Raw genomic sequence first — 10,000 nt, 5'->3', positions numbered from 1 at the left:
TGTATTAGAAAATATTTGTACAGGGTATTGCGCAGCGGGATTCAACTCAAGATCGTATGGTTGGGAAACAAGTACCTCAGCCACACATTCACGCTTCCGCCTATACACCGTGCCTGTGGCATACATTTGTAAAATCAAGAAGAAATTGCACCAAATTTTGATATTGAAAGATACATTTACCTCCTAAAAGAGAGCCAACGAATAATGCCAAAATCCCGTCCCCGACACCCAGATTTAAAATATGATGCTGCAACAGCTTAATATACAAAGGCCCACAACTTTCAAAATTGTAACAAAAGACTTATGTGTAGCTGCAAAAAAAAATTCTCTCAGAGATTATTCCGAAAAATAGTTTAAAGATTTGTTTTCCTTCGCCTTAACATTAACGTAGAATGCACACGAATAACGTCTGAGTTACATCGCAGTCCAGAGTACCAGTGAAGATTTTTTCTATTATATTCCAAAGAATTTTACTGGAATTTCAACTAAGTTTCTAATAAAAGCCTCATAATGACTGTTACTACATTTCAATGCATTCATGTTTTGTGAAACTTGTATACTGAAATATGTTAAGGAAATTTCAAAGTTGCCGAAGGATATTCTAAATTATGATGCGACTGTATGTGAAGTAGAGAGTCACTTCAGTTTTCTAAACTTATTTTCATCTGTATAACAGAAACTGTTCCCAGAAACTTTTTCAATTCCAAAAGTAGCATGAATTGATTTAATAGGGGCATTTGGTTGAAGACATTTTTTGTGACTCCGGCTTTTATACCTGGACCACCGATGCACACCTGTAAGTCCGAACAACATCTGGTTACTTGTAGCAATTTCACCAACTTCACCATTGTAAAATGTTCTAGAGGTACAAAGATTTAAAATTCTATATATAGGTGTACTTATAAGAAATAAGGGCCGATTACGAGAGCTTTCTATCCAAAAATCTTATTACTCATGCCATTGATGTTAGCATCATCATTGTAGAACAATAGGTTCGTGGATTTCTGTGATCGAGGAAAATCAATTTAATTGTATTTGAGTATAAAAATATTTCTAATTTGGTTTTACACTTTGTAATGTTAATTTGATATAGCAATGTCTAAATGCATTCTAGTGTTACGATACAAATGGAAATACTTTGAATGCAATTTGATTGCCCAAACAAGAGTAACACTTAAGACAATTCGTATTAAAACTTTCACAGAGTTATCTTTTTCTTTGATAGACATGTCATTTTATGACCCTAAATGATTTAATGAATATTTCTCCGTTGATTATATTTAAATTCGCCAGATATGCATTTCTCCCCATCAATACATAGATCTATTTTCATATCGAAATGTAATAAGGAAATGCGAACAGTTGTTAATCAATATATTGATATTTTAAAATTTGAGTTCATAATTGGGGTCTAGACGTAGCTTATCAGTCTTAACAAGAGATAATTCCTTGTAAATTAGTAAATTAACTAATATTTCACATCGACAAACAGATATGAGCAATTAGAGTAGAAGACACTGAACATTTATACAAATTTATACTTAAAGCTGATACATAAATAGAGCATTCATCATCTTAATCACGCTCATTATTTTGGAGAAAGTTTCTAATGCTGTAGTTAATCAAATATATGGCCGGAGAAAATTGCCATGAATCCTGGTTGAGTTATTTTAATTAACGAACCTTTTTTCTCTATTGTATTTGTGATTGGAGATTATACATTTTTACTATCATATTCATCGATCAGATATTTAGCTACAGTATTGTACAAGACAGGTTCATGTATTCAATATATACAATCAAAATTGCGGTGAGCTGACAGAAACGTTAGCACGCCGGGCGAAATGCTTAGCGGTATTTAGTTTGTCTTTATGTTCTGAGTTCCAATTCCACCGAGAATTTGCCTTTCATCCTTTCGGGGTCGACAAATTAAGTACCACTTGCGTACTGGGGTCGATCTAATCGACTAGACTCTTCTCCCAAAAGTTCGGGCCTTCTTCCTACAGTAGAAAAGGATTTATCGTTTCAACTCTAGGCACAAGGACCGAAATTTTGGAGGAAGGGGCCAGTTAGATTAGATCGACCCTAAAAGGCAATGTCGACCCTGGAGGAATTTGAACTCAGAACATAAGGAGAGACGGAATACTGCAAAGCATTTCGCTCGGCATGGTTACGTTTCTGCCATCTCGCCATCTTGTAGATAAAAAAGAAAAAGACTGAAAACAGTTTTTCACTTTGTTCGTGGTTGTGACTATTTGTATTAGCTTTCTTTTCTCCTGAAGTATGTTATTTTCTAGTCCTATGGTGGTTATGCTGTAATATGTTTCTAGCTATATAAGGCCTCTGCCGCCTTCAATAATTTGTATGTATATATATATATATATATATATATATATATATATATATATATATATATATATATATATATATATTGACCGTTGACTGAACACTATTCAATTTTTTTTTCTCCGTGTTTTTCTCCTTGTCTCCGTATTCTTTCTGTTGAAGAGCATAGCTTGAAACGTCAAAGACTTTCCGTATTCCCGAGCGTCATACTAATACATCCTTTTGTTATTTACACCACCTGTCCTCGTCTGTTGTTGTTTTTTCGTATATTCTCCCATATATATATATATATATATATATATATATATATATATATATATAACCTTTCTATGTCAGATTTTGGGGGCTGCATCCTAAATCCTGTCATTATTTTTCTTATTTTCCTGTTTATTTTGATTAGTTCATGTAGAGTTAATGATATTTTAGTTGTAGCGTATAACTGGGACGGCTAGACTGTTGATCTATTATCTTGTTTTTCGCATTGAGTTCTGTTTTTAGTATTTATCTACCTCATCTATAGTATTCTTTTTTTTACTTTTCTCTTTCATTTGTGTGTGTTGTATCGTATCCAGTTCACTGATTCTGAAATATGTATATGTCTGGCTTTGGTCTAATTCTCTGATTGTATTTGCTTTATCTAGTGTGATGTTGCTACTCTTAACTAATTTTCCTCTTTACAAGGTAGCTTTGGCACATTTTTTCTAAGCCAAATTTCATCTTTATTTCTTTAGTAAATCTATGTAGTGTCTGTAGTAATGTTTCCATCTACTTATCATTTGTAGCGTACAGTTTTAGATCATCCATATATAAGAGGTGGCTGATTGTTTTGCGGTAACAGTTGTATCTACATCCAGTTCTGTTTAGCATCTCAGATAAAGGTGTGAGAGCCAAATAGAAAAGGAATGGAATATTCCTCTTCTCATGAGGATGGCTTTCTTTTTTTGTAAGTCTCTCTTTTGTTTGGAGCTGTAGCACTGTGCCATTTATCCATGGAATGTGTTATATATTTTATGAGTATTGGTGCTATCTTGCACATGGTTAGTGTTTCTAGGATCCATGTATAGGTAATATAAGCAAAAGCCTTTCGGTATCCAGGCCATACTTAAACCCTTCTTTCTGCAGCTGTATTCAGTTATTATAGTTGTTGTTGTTGTTTTTGTTGTTTTGCTGTTTTTATTGTTCTTGTTGCTGCTGGTGTTGTTACTGTTGCTGTTGCTGCTGCTACTGTTGTTGTTGTTGTTGTTGTTGCTGTTCTGAAAGCAGGCAATAACAAATCACCAATGGTTTCAAGTAGTGTCTTTTTCTGTGACTCAAAGCGACAATACTCTACTTAGAATGCTAGCTGTACCCAACAATGCTGTCTGCTTAATCACCTCGATCTTGACTATTATTATTATTATTATTATTATTATTATTATTATTATTATTATTATTATTATTATTATTATTATTATTATTATTAATAGTTGACGAAAACTCAACTTAGTTTGCTGTGTATGATGGAAAAGGTCATCTGTCCACAGCCAACAGACTAACACTTGTGTACTGGTCTCGCTTCAAGAATCCTGTGAAGAATTCTTGCAGTTCCAAGTTGAGTGACTGAGTGTTTGAGATTTTCCCTTTAGCTAGTTGAGTGTTTGAAATTTTAACTTTAGTTGATATTCCAGGTACATTTTCCGAAATACTAGTCAAAGCAACAGAGATAAGTTATCACCTTGGAAAATCCTGCTTCTGATGCCCAGGGTGCCCAAGCTTTGTGCGTAGGATATCGTCTCAGATTTCCAACCGTCTCAGTTTTCCAGACGTCTCTTCAGAAAATACGTTACATTCCCCACAATATCAAACAAATCTAAGCACTCGTCGATCCACGAATTTAGAATCATGTCATAAGCTTTACGATAGTCAATCCATTCCATTCCAAAATTTGTTTTCTTTCGTTTATAATTTTGCATTGCCATTTTGTCGATCTTTGCTACATGTGCATCTCTTCCTACAACCTTTTTGTTCTGTCAGTAACTAATCGTTCTCATCAAGAAACTTGTAAGGTTCTTCTGCAATTCTTCCTGGCAGTAACTTCCACATTAATGGAAGGCAAGTAACTGGCCTGTAATTGTTGGCAGCAATTGCTTTTGATGCATCCTTCATCCATTTGTCAACACTGTTCGTCCGTTTGTCAATTTGTCAACCAACCGAGGATTTCTTCTCCATCAACCAATACATTAAATTACTCTCCGTTCAATTTATAACACCTACTGAACGTTTTTTTAATCCCAAATCCCTGTACACCATCAGGTTATACTGCTTTCCAGTTGCCTATGTGTTAATCATTATTTCTGATTCATTATTATTGTTACTACTACTACTACTACTACTACTACTACTACTACTACTACTACTACAACTGCTAAAATACATTGGTTCGTGTTGGAGGTTATATTTCTTAGGATATTTAGTTTTATTTTCAGCTCTGAGTTCAAATTCCGCGCGAGATCGACTTTACTTTTTATCCTTTCTGGCTCAATGAAATAAGTAATAGTTAAATTCTGATTTCGGATTAATCCCTTCTCTAAATTGGCTGGTCTTGTGCTTAAATTTGAAACCAATACTTAGAGTCATTGACCTTTTTCAACAGTTTTACTCTTAACGTCATTTCCTTTTTAATTTCATTGTATTAATCAAAATTAAAATAATTAACCGCAATAAATATTTCATACATTTGATCTTTTTCATCACGCATAAATATCGATTTTTGTAACTAATAAAAATAAAGCAATTCGAATCCGGTATATACTGGATTGATTTGAATAGATACCTTCAATAACGGTATCATTTGATATATTGGCAAAATGTGTCTCATGAGAGCAAAATAATTGTGTTAGATAATGTCCTTCCAAGCATAAAATATAATTTAATTAAATGCCAATTTACCTACTAAATATATTTAGTTGTCTTCATAAGACAACTTAAATTATCCACTTTCTATATGAATCCATGGTACAGGCACGCGGTTTGGTGGTTTGAGAATTCGGCTCAAGATCGTAAGGTCATGAGTTCGACAACCGATGGTGCATTGTGTCATTGAGTAACACGCATTATCTCACGTTGCTCCAATCCATTAAGCTGGCAAAAATGAGTTGTATATATAATTCAAATGTCTAGCCAGGTAGCATTCTGTGTAATACTGAATCTCCTAAGAACTATTATGAGTACGCTTGTTTGTGGCGTCCTGAGCCACTTTTTCTAGATTATTGTAGACAGCGTGTGTATGTATGCTTGTGTGTGTGTGTGGGTGAGTGACTCAACTTAGGTTACATGCGATCAAATGCTAGTTGATGTGAGAAGTATATGCCGTTTTTATAAAAGGCCCGTAGTATTCACGGTTTACTGGCAATCGAAGACTGGAAAAGAGGGAAAGAGTAATAAATTAGAACCTGGCCCGAATGGAACCCGAAAGCAATTCTCTCAACGTATTGGAATTGTTATGCAACAAATCATTAAGTCTACCACATATACTCACCACAAGGTGATTCGGAATTAGAACGCAAACATCACATGACATCCTGTCATACTCTATAGTTTTCGTCAGTTAACCTTCACGGATTGGTACTTATTTATCGATTGCGTAAGTATGAAAGGAAAGCTAACTTGGGCATAATTTCAACTCAGAACTAAAAGAAGAGCAAAAATAAACACTACTGTATTGACTCTGCCAAATGCTCACTCTAATATAACCACATGAATGCCAGGTTTGTATTCGTTGTAACAGCAGTTTTTGGTCTGTATGTTCTTTTGTTGGATTGTAAAATGCTCCAAACTTTGCAGGAACACTTCAAAGGTATACAATATAATGCTTTAGGAACATCAATGATAACTATTGTGCGTTAAGCTAAAATCAATTTTCGTAGTATCACAAGCCAAAATTTGGAAATAAAAGTCAGTAGTTTAAAGTTTCATCTTGTGTTGACATAAAATTCCAGATTTTCAAAAATTGACGCATGATAATATAATAGGCATAAATATTACACATTATAGTCCAATGCTTTATTCTAGTGGTGGTAACGATATCAAGATTTTAAGCTGGAAAGTGTTGAAGTGAAAAGAATTTGCATATAGTTAACTGGCTTCGGTTTTAAGAATTTTAAGAATTTTAAGAATATGTGACTGCTTCAGTATGTGCATACATCACAGATGATTTTACAATTTATGGAGGAGTTGGTACGCAATCGTACTTTTTTGTGTAATAATGATTTCAAATTTTGGCACAAGGACAACAATTTCAGGAAGGGAGTAAGTCGATTTCACCGACTCCATTGTTCAACTGGTACTTATTTTATCGATATCGAAAGGATAAAAGGCGAAGTCGACCACAGCGGAACACAAAATCGAGCGAAATACCACTAAGCATTCTTCCCGGGCATGCTAATGATTCTGTCAACTCACCGCCTTATCTTTTCGTTTAATATTAGTTAAATTTTGACACAAGGCTAACAATTGCATGGAAAGAATAAGTCGATTACATCCACACCAGTGATCTACGAGTGATCTTTTTTATCAACTCCGAAAAGATGAAAGGTAAAGTCGACCTCGGTTGAATTTCAGCTTGACCTCAGCGGAATGTAAGCTCAGAAAAATGTCTTTAAGTATTTTCTCCGGTGCGGTAACGATTCTGCCAGCTCGCCGCATTTCCTTTTCATTTCTTATGGGTTCCGAATTTTGGCACAAGGCTATCAGATTTGGGGCAGACGGTAAAACGATTACATTGACCCGTTGTTCCACTCGTACTTTATTTTATTGAGGCGGTAGAGTCGGAAGAAATGTCTCTGAGCATTTTCTCCGGCGCAGTTACGATATCTGTCAGCTCGCTGCCACAACTTTTCCTTTATTATTAGTTTCGAATTTTGGCACAAAGCCAAAAATTTTGGGAGAGAGAGGGAGTTGATTACATTGGCCCAAGTGTTCAACTGGTAATTATTTTATCAACCCCGAAATAGTGAAAGGCATAATCGAGCTCGGCGGTATTTGAACTCAGAGCATGTAGACGGGTGAAATGCCGCTAAGCATTTTTCTCGGAATGCTAACGATTCTGCCAACCCACCGGCATAGGTTTTCGTTTAATATTGATTTCAAATGTTGCCACAAGGCCAGTAATTTCATGGAAAAGGGGTAAATTGATTACATCTACCCAATAGTACAATGTGTACTTATTTTATCGACTTCGAAACGATGATAGGTAAAGTCGACCTCGGTTGAATTTGAACTCAGAACATGAGTCAATTACTTCGACGTCAGTACAGGACTTATACTTACTGTGTCTACCTCGAAAGGACGAAAGATGAAATCGACCTAGACGGACTTTCAGTTCAGATCGTAAAGAAGGACGAAAAACAGCTAAGCATTTCGCCCAGCGTGCTAACGATTCTGCCAGTCCATCGCCTTGACTTTTCCTTTATCATCAGCATTAAATTCATGAAAATGGATAAGACGATTACATCGATTCCAGTGATTAACTGGTTCTTATTTCATCGACCCCAACGAAATAAAACGGCTCAGTCGATCTCGTCGAAATTTGATCTCGTTTCAAATTGGTTTCAAATTTTGGCTCAAGGCCAGCAGTTCTGGGGCGGGGAGGGGCATTTTGACCGCCGCTGACTATTCTGCCAGCCTGCCTCCTTATTAAAATCAGAAAACCCTTATTAAAAAGTGTTTTGTGTTCGTATAAGTTCCAGATTTAATGCTACAAAATGCTCCTGTTGTTATTTTCAGCATTGCGGACAGACGAAGAAAGATTAAAATAGCGTTGTTTCAATATTTACTCCTTTACTCCAATATATTTCCAATGCTCAACGTTCTCGGTTTGTATTCCAGAGTTTATTATTATTGTATATGTTATTATTTCGACAGTAATTGATTGATAGTGTAGGCATGAATTCTTGTTTAGCTGTGTGCAGTTAGGAAGATTTTATATGTATCTCATAAGCATTACAATGTTTCTAATGAAAATGGATTTGGATATTGAATGACACATGCTACACCATAGCACATGCTCGGCTAATGGCATAAATGAACTCATATATATTAGAAAGGAGAGCCTTGTGCAGTAAAAATAATGCAAAGAATTTCCTGAATAGCCAAAGGTTCTAAATTTCAACCATGTTTTCTAAATCTCTCAATATTCCAGGAAAGCATTCCTGATTAATTTGTTGAACTGAACGCTTTCTCTGGAAAAATATAAAAAGTAGTATTTATTTCGATGCACATAAAAAATGGTATAGATCTAAGTAGTTCCTGGACCAATTAGATAATCATTATGTAAAATATCACCCACTTCTGTTCCAAGTATGGTGGTTAGCATTTAATATGTATATGAAATGGAACAGCTCAACCTGTCATTCTAATTGTACAGAAAAAAACAAGATTGAAATGATGTTATATTCATTAATTGAAACAAAATCGACTTCAAAAAATTCTGAATAAAAGATATGCCATTAAATATAATATAAACCAAAAGCTCGCTCTAAATGCAATATGGATACACATCAGAGTTTAACTGACCCTGTTGAGGAATAGGAAGAATATTTCTGATTTCTTGTCTCTTTTTGGTATTCATTCCAATCAGAAAGCTCTTTGTTACGAAACAGAATGGTCTATATATATTATATAGCGATTAAAGGTGTATAAACTGCACGTCAACGAAACAGTGCATTCTACATTCATAAACGTACTTGAGGTTTGAGTAATTCATTTATTCATATTCAATTCAAAGTATATATTAAAGTTGTATGCATAGCCTTTAATGTATAATATATATATATATATATATATATGGGCGTATGTGTATGTGCGTGTATGCCTGTATATTTGCTTGTATATATGTATGCATCTATGCATGTATACCTATATGCACACATACACACAGACAAATATTTCTGACATCCGCCTCAATTCCAGTAACGTTTTGATAAATTTATATAAACACATCTACGCAGGGAAACTGATAGACTCAGAAACACATAGTTACACACACACATATACATACATATATATATATATAAATATATATATATATATATATATATATATATATATATATATATATATATATATATATATATATATATATATATATATATATATATACATACAGCCGACGGGATTCCTTCAATTTCCGTCTAACTTATCCCAAGGAGTAGGACTGAATCGGGAATCATAAGACTGAGAAACAAACTTCTCACCACACAGCTGCACCTGAACCTGTGGATTATACTTTGTAGAAACAAAAAAACACAGAGTTTGTGAATTTTAAAGAGGAAACTAAATGTAGAGTGTCATGTCCTTGTGATAGTGTTTTCCTTTATAGTTGACCCCTACGCTTCCATGCTCCAAATTTCCCTATCTTTCTGTACACACACACCACAAATATACACAAATATGCGACTCATGGTCTCTCTTTCTTTTTATATGTGAGCTTGTGTTTTTTACTGGTGTGTGTGCATCTGTGTGTTCATCTTGCAAGCATATAGCATGTATATCTAGCCACAGTATACCCCTAAAATTAAAAATGTTAGATGGTGGGGGAAGAAAACAACAGATAGACATACGAACATTTCTCAAAATTACTTTATTGCTTCTTGGATGCATATTTCGTTGCACAAAT

Source organism: Octopus bimaculoides, chromosome 8 (assembly GCF_046866305.1).
Source record: "Octopus bimaculoides isolate indiv1 chromosome 8, ASM4686630v1, whole genome shotgun sequence".
NCBI lineage: Eukaryota > Metazoa > Mollusca > Cephalopoda > Octopoda > Octopodidae > Octopus > Octopus bimaculoides.
Note: the sequence above shows the minus strand (reverse complement) of the source record.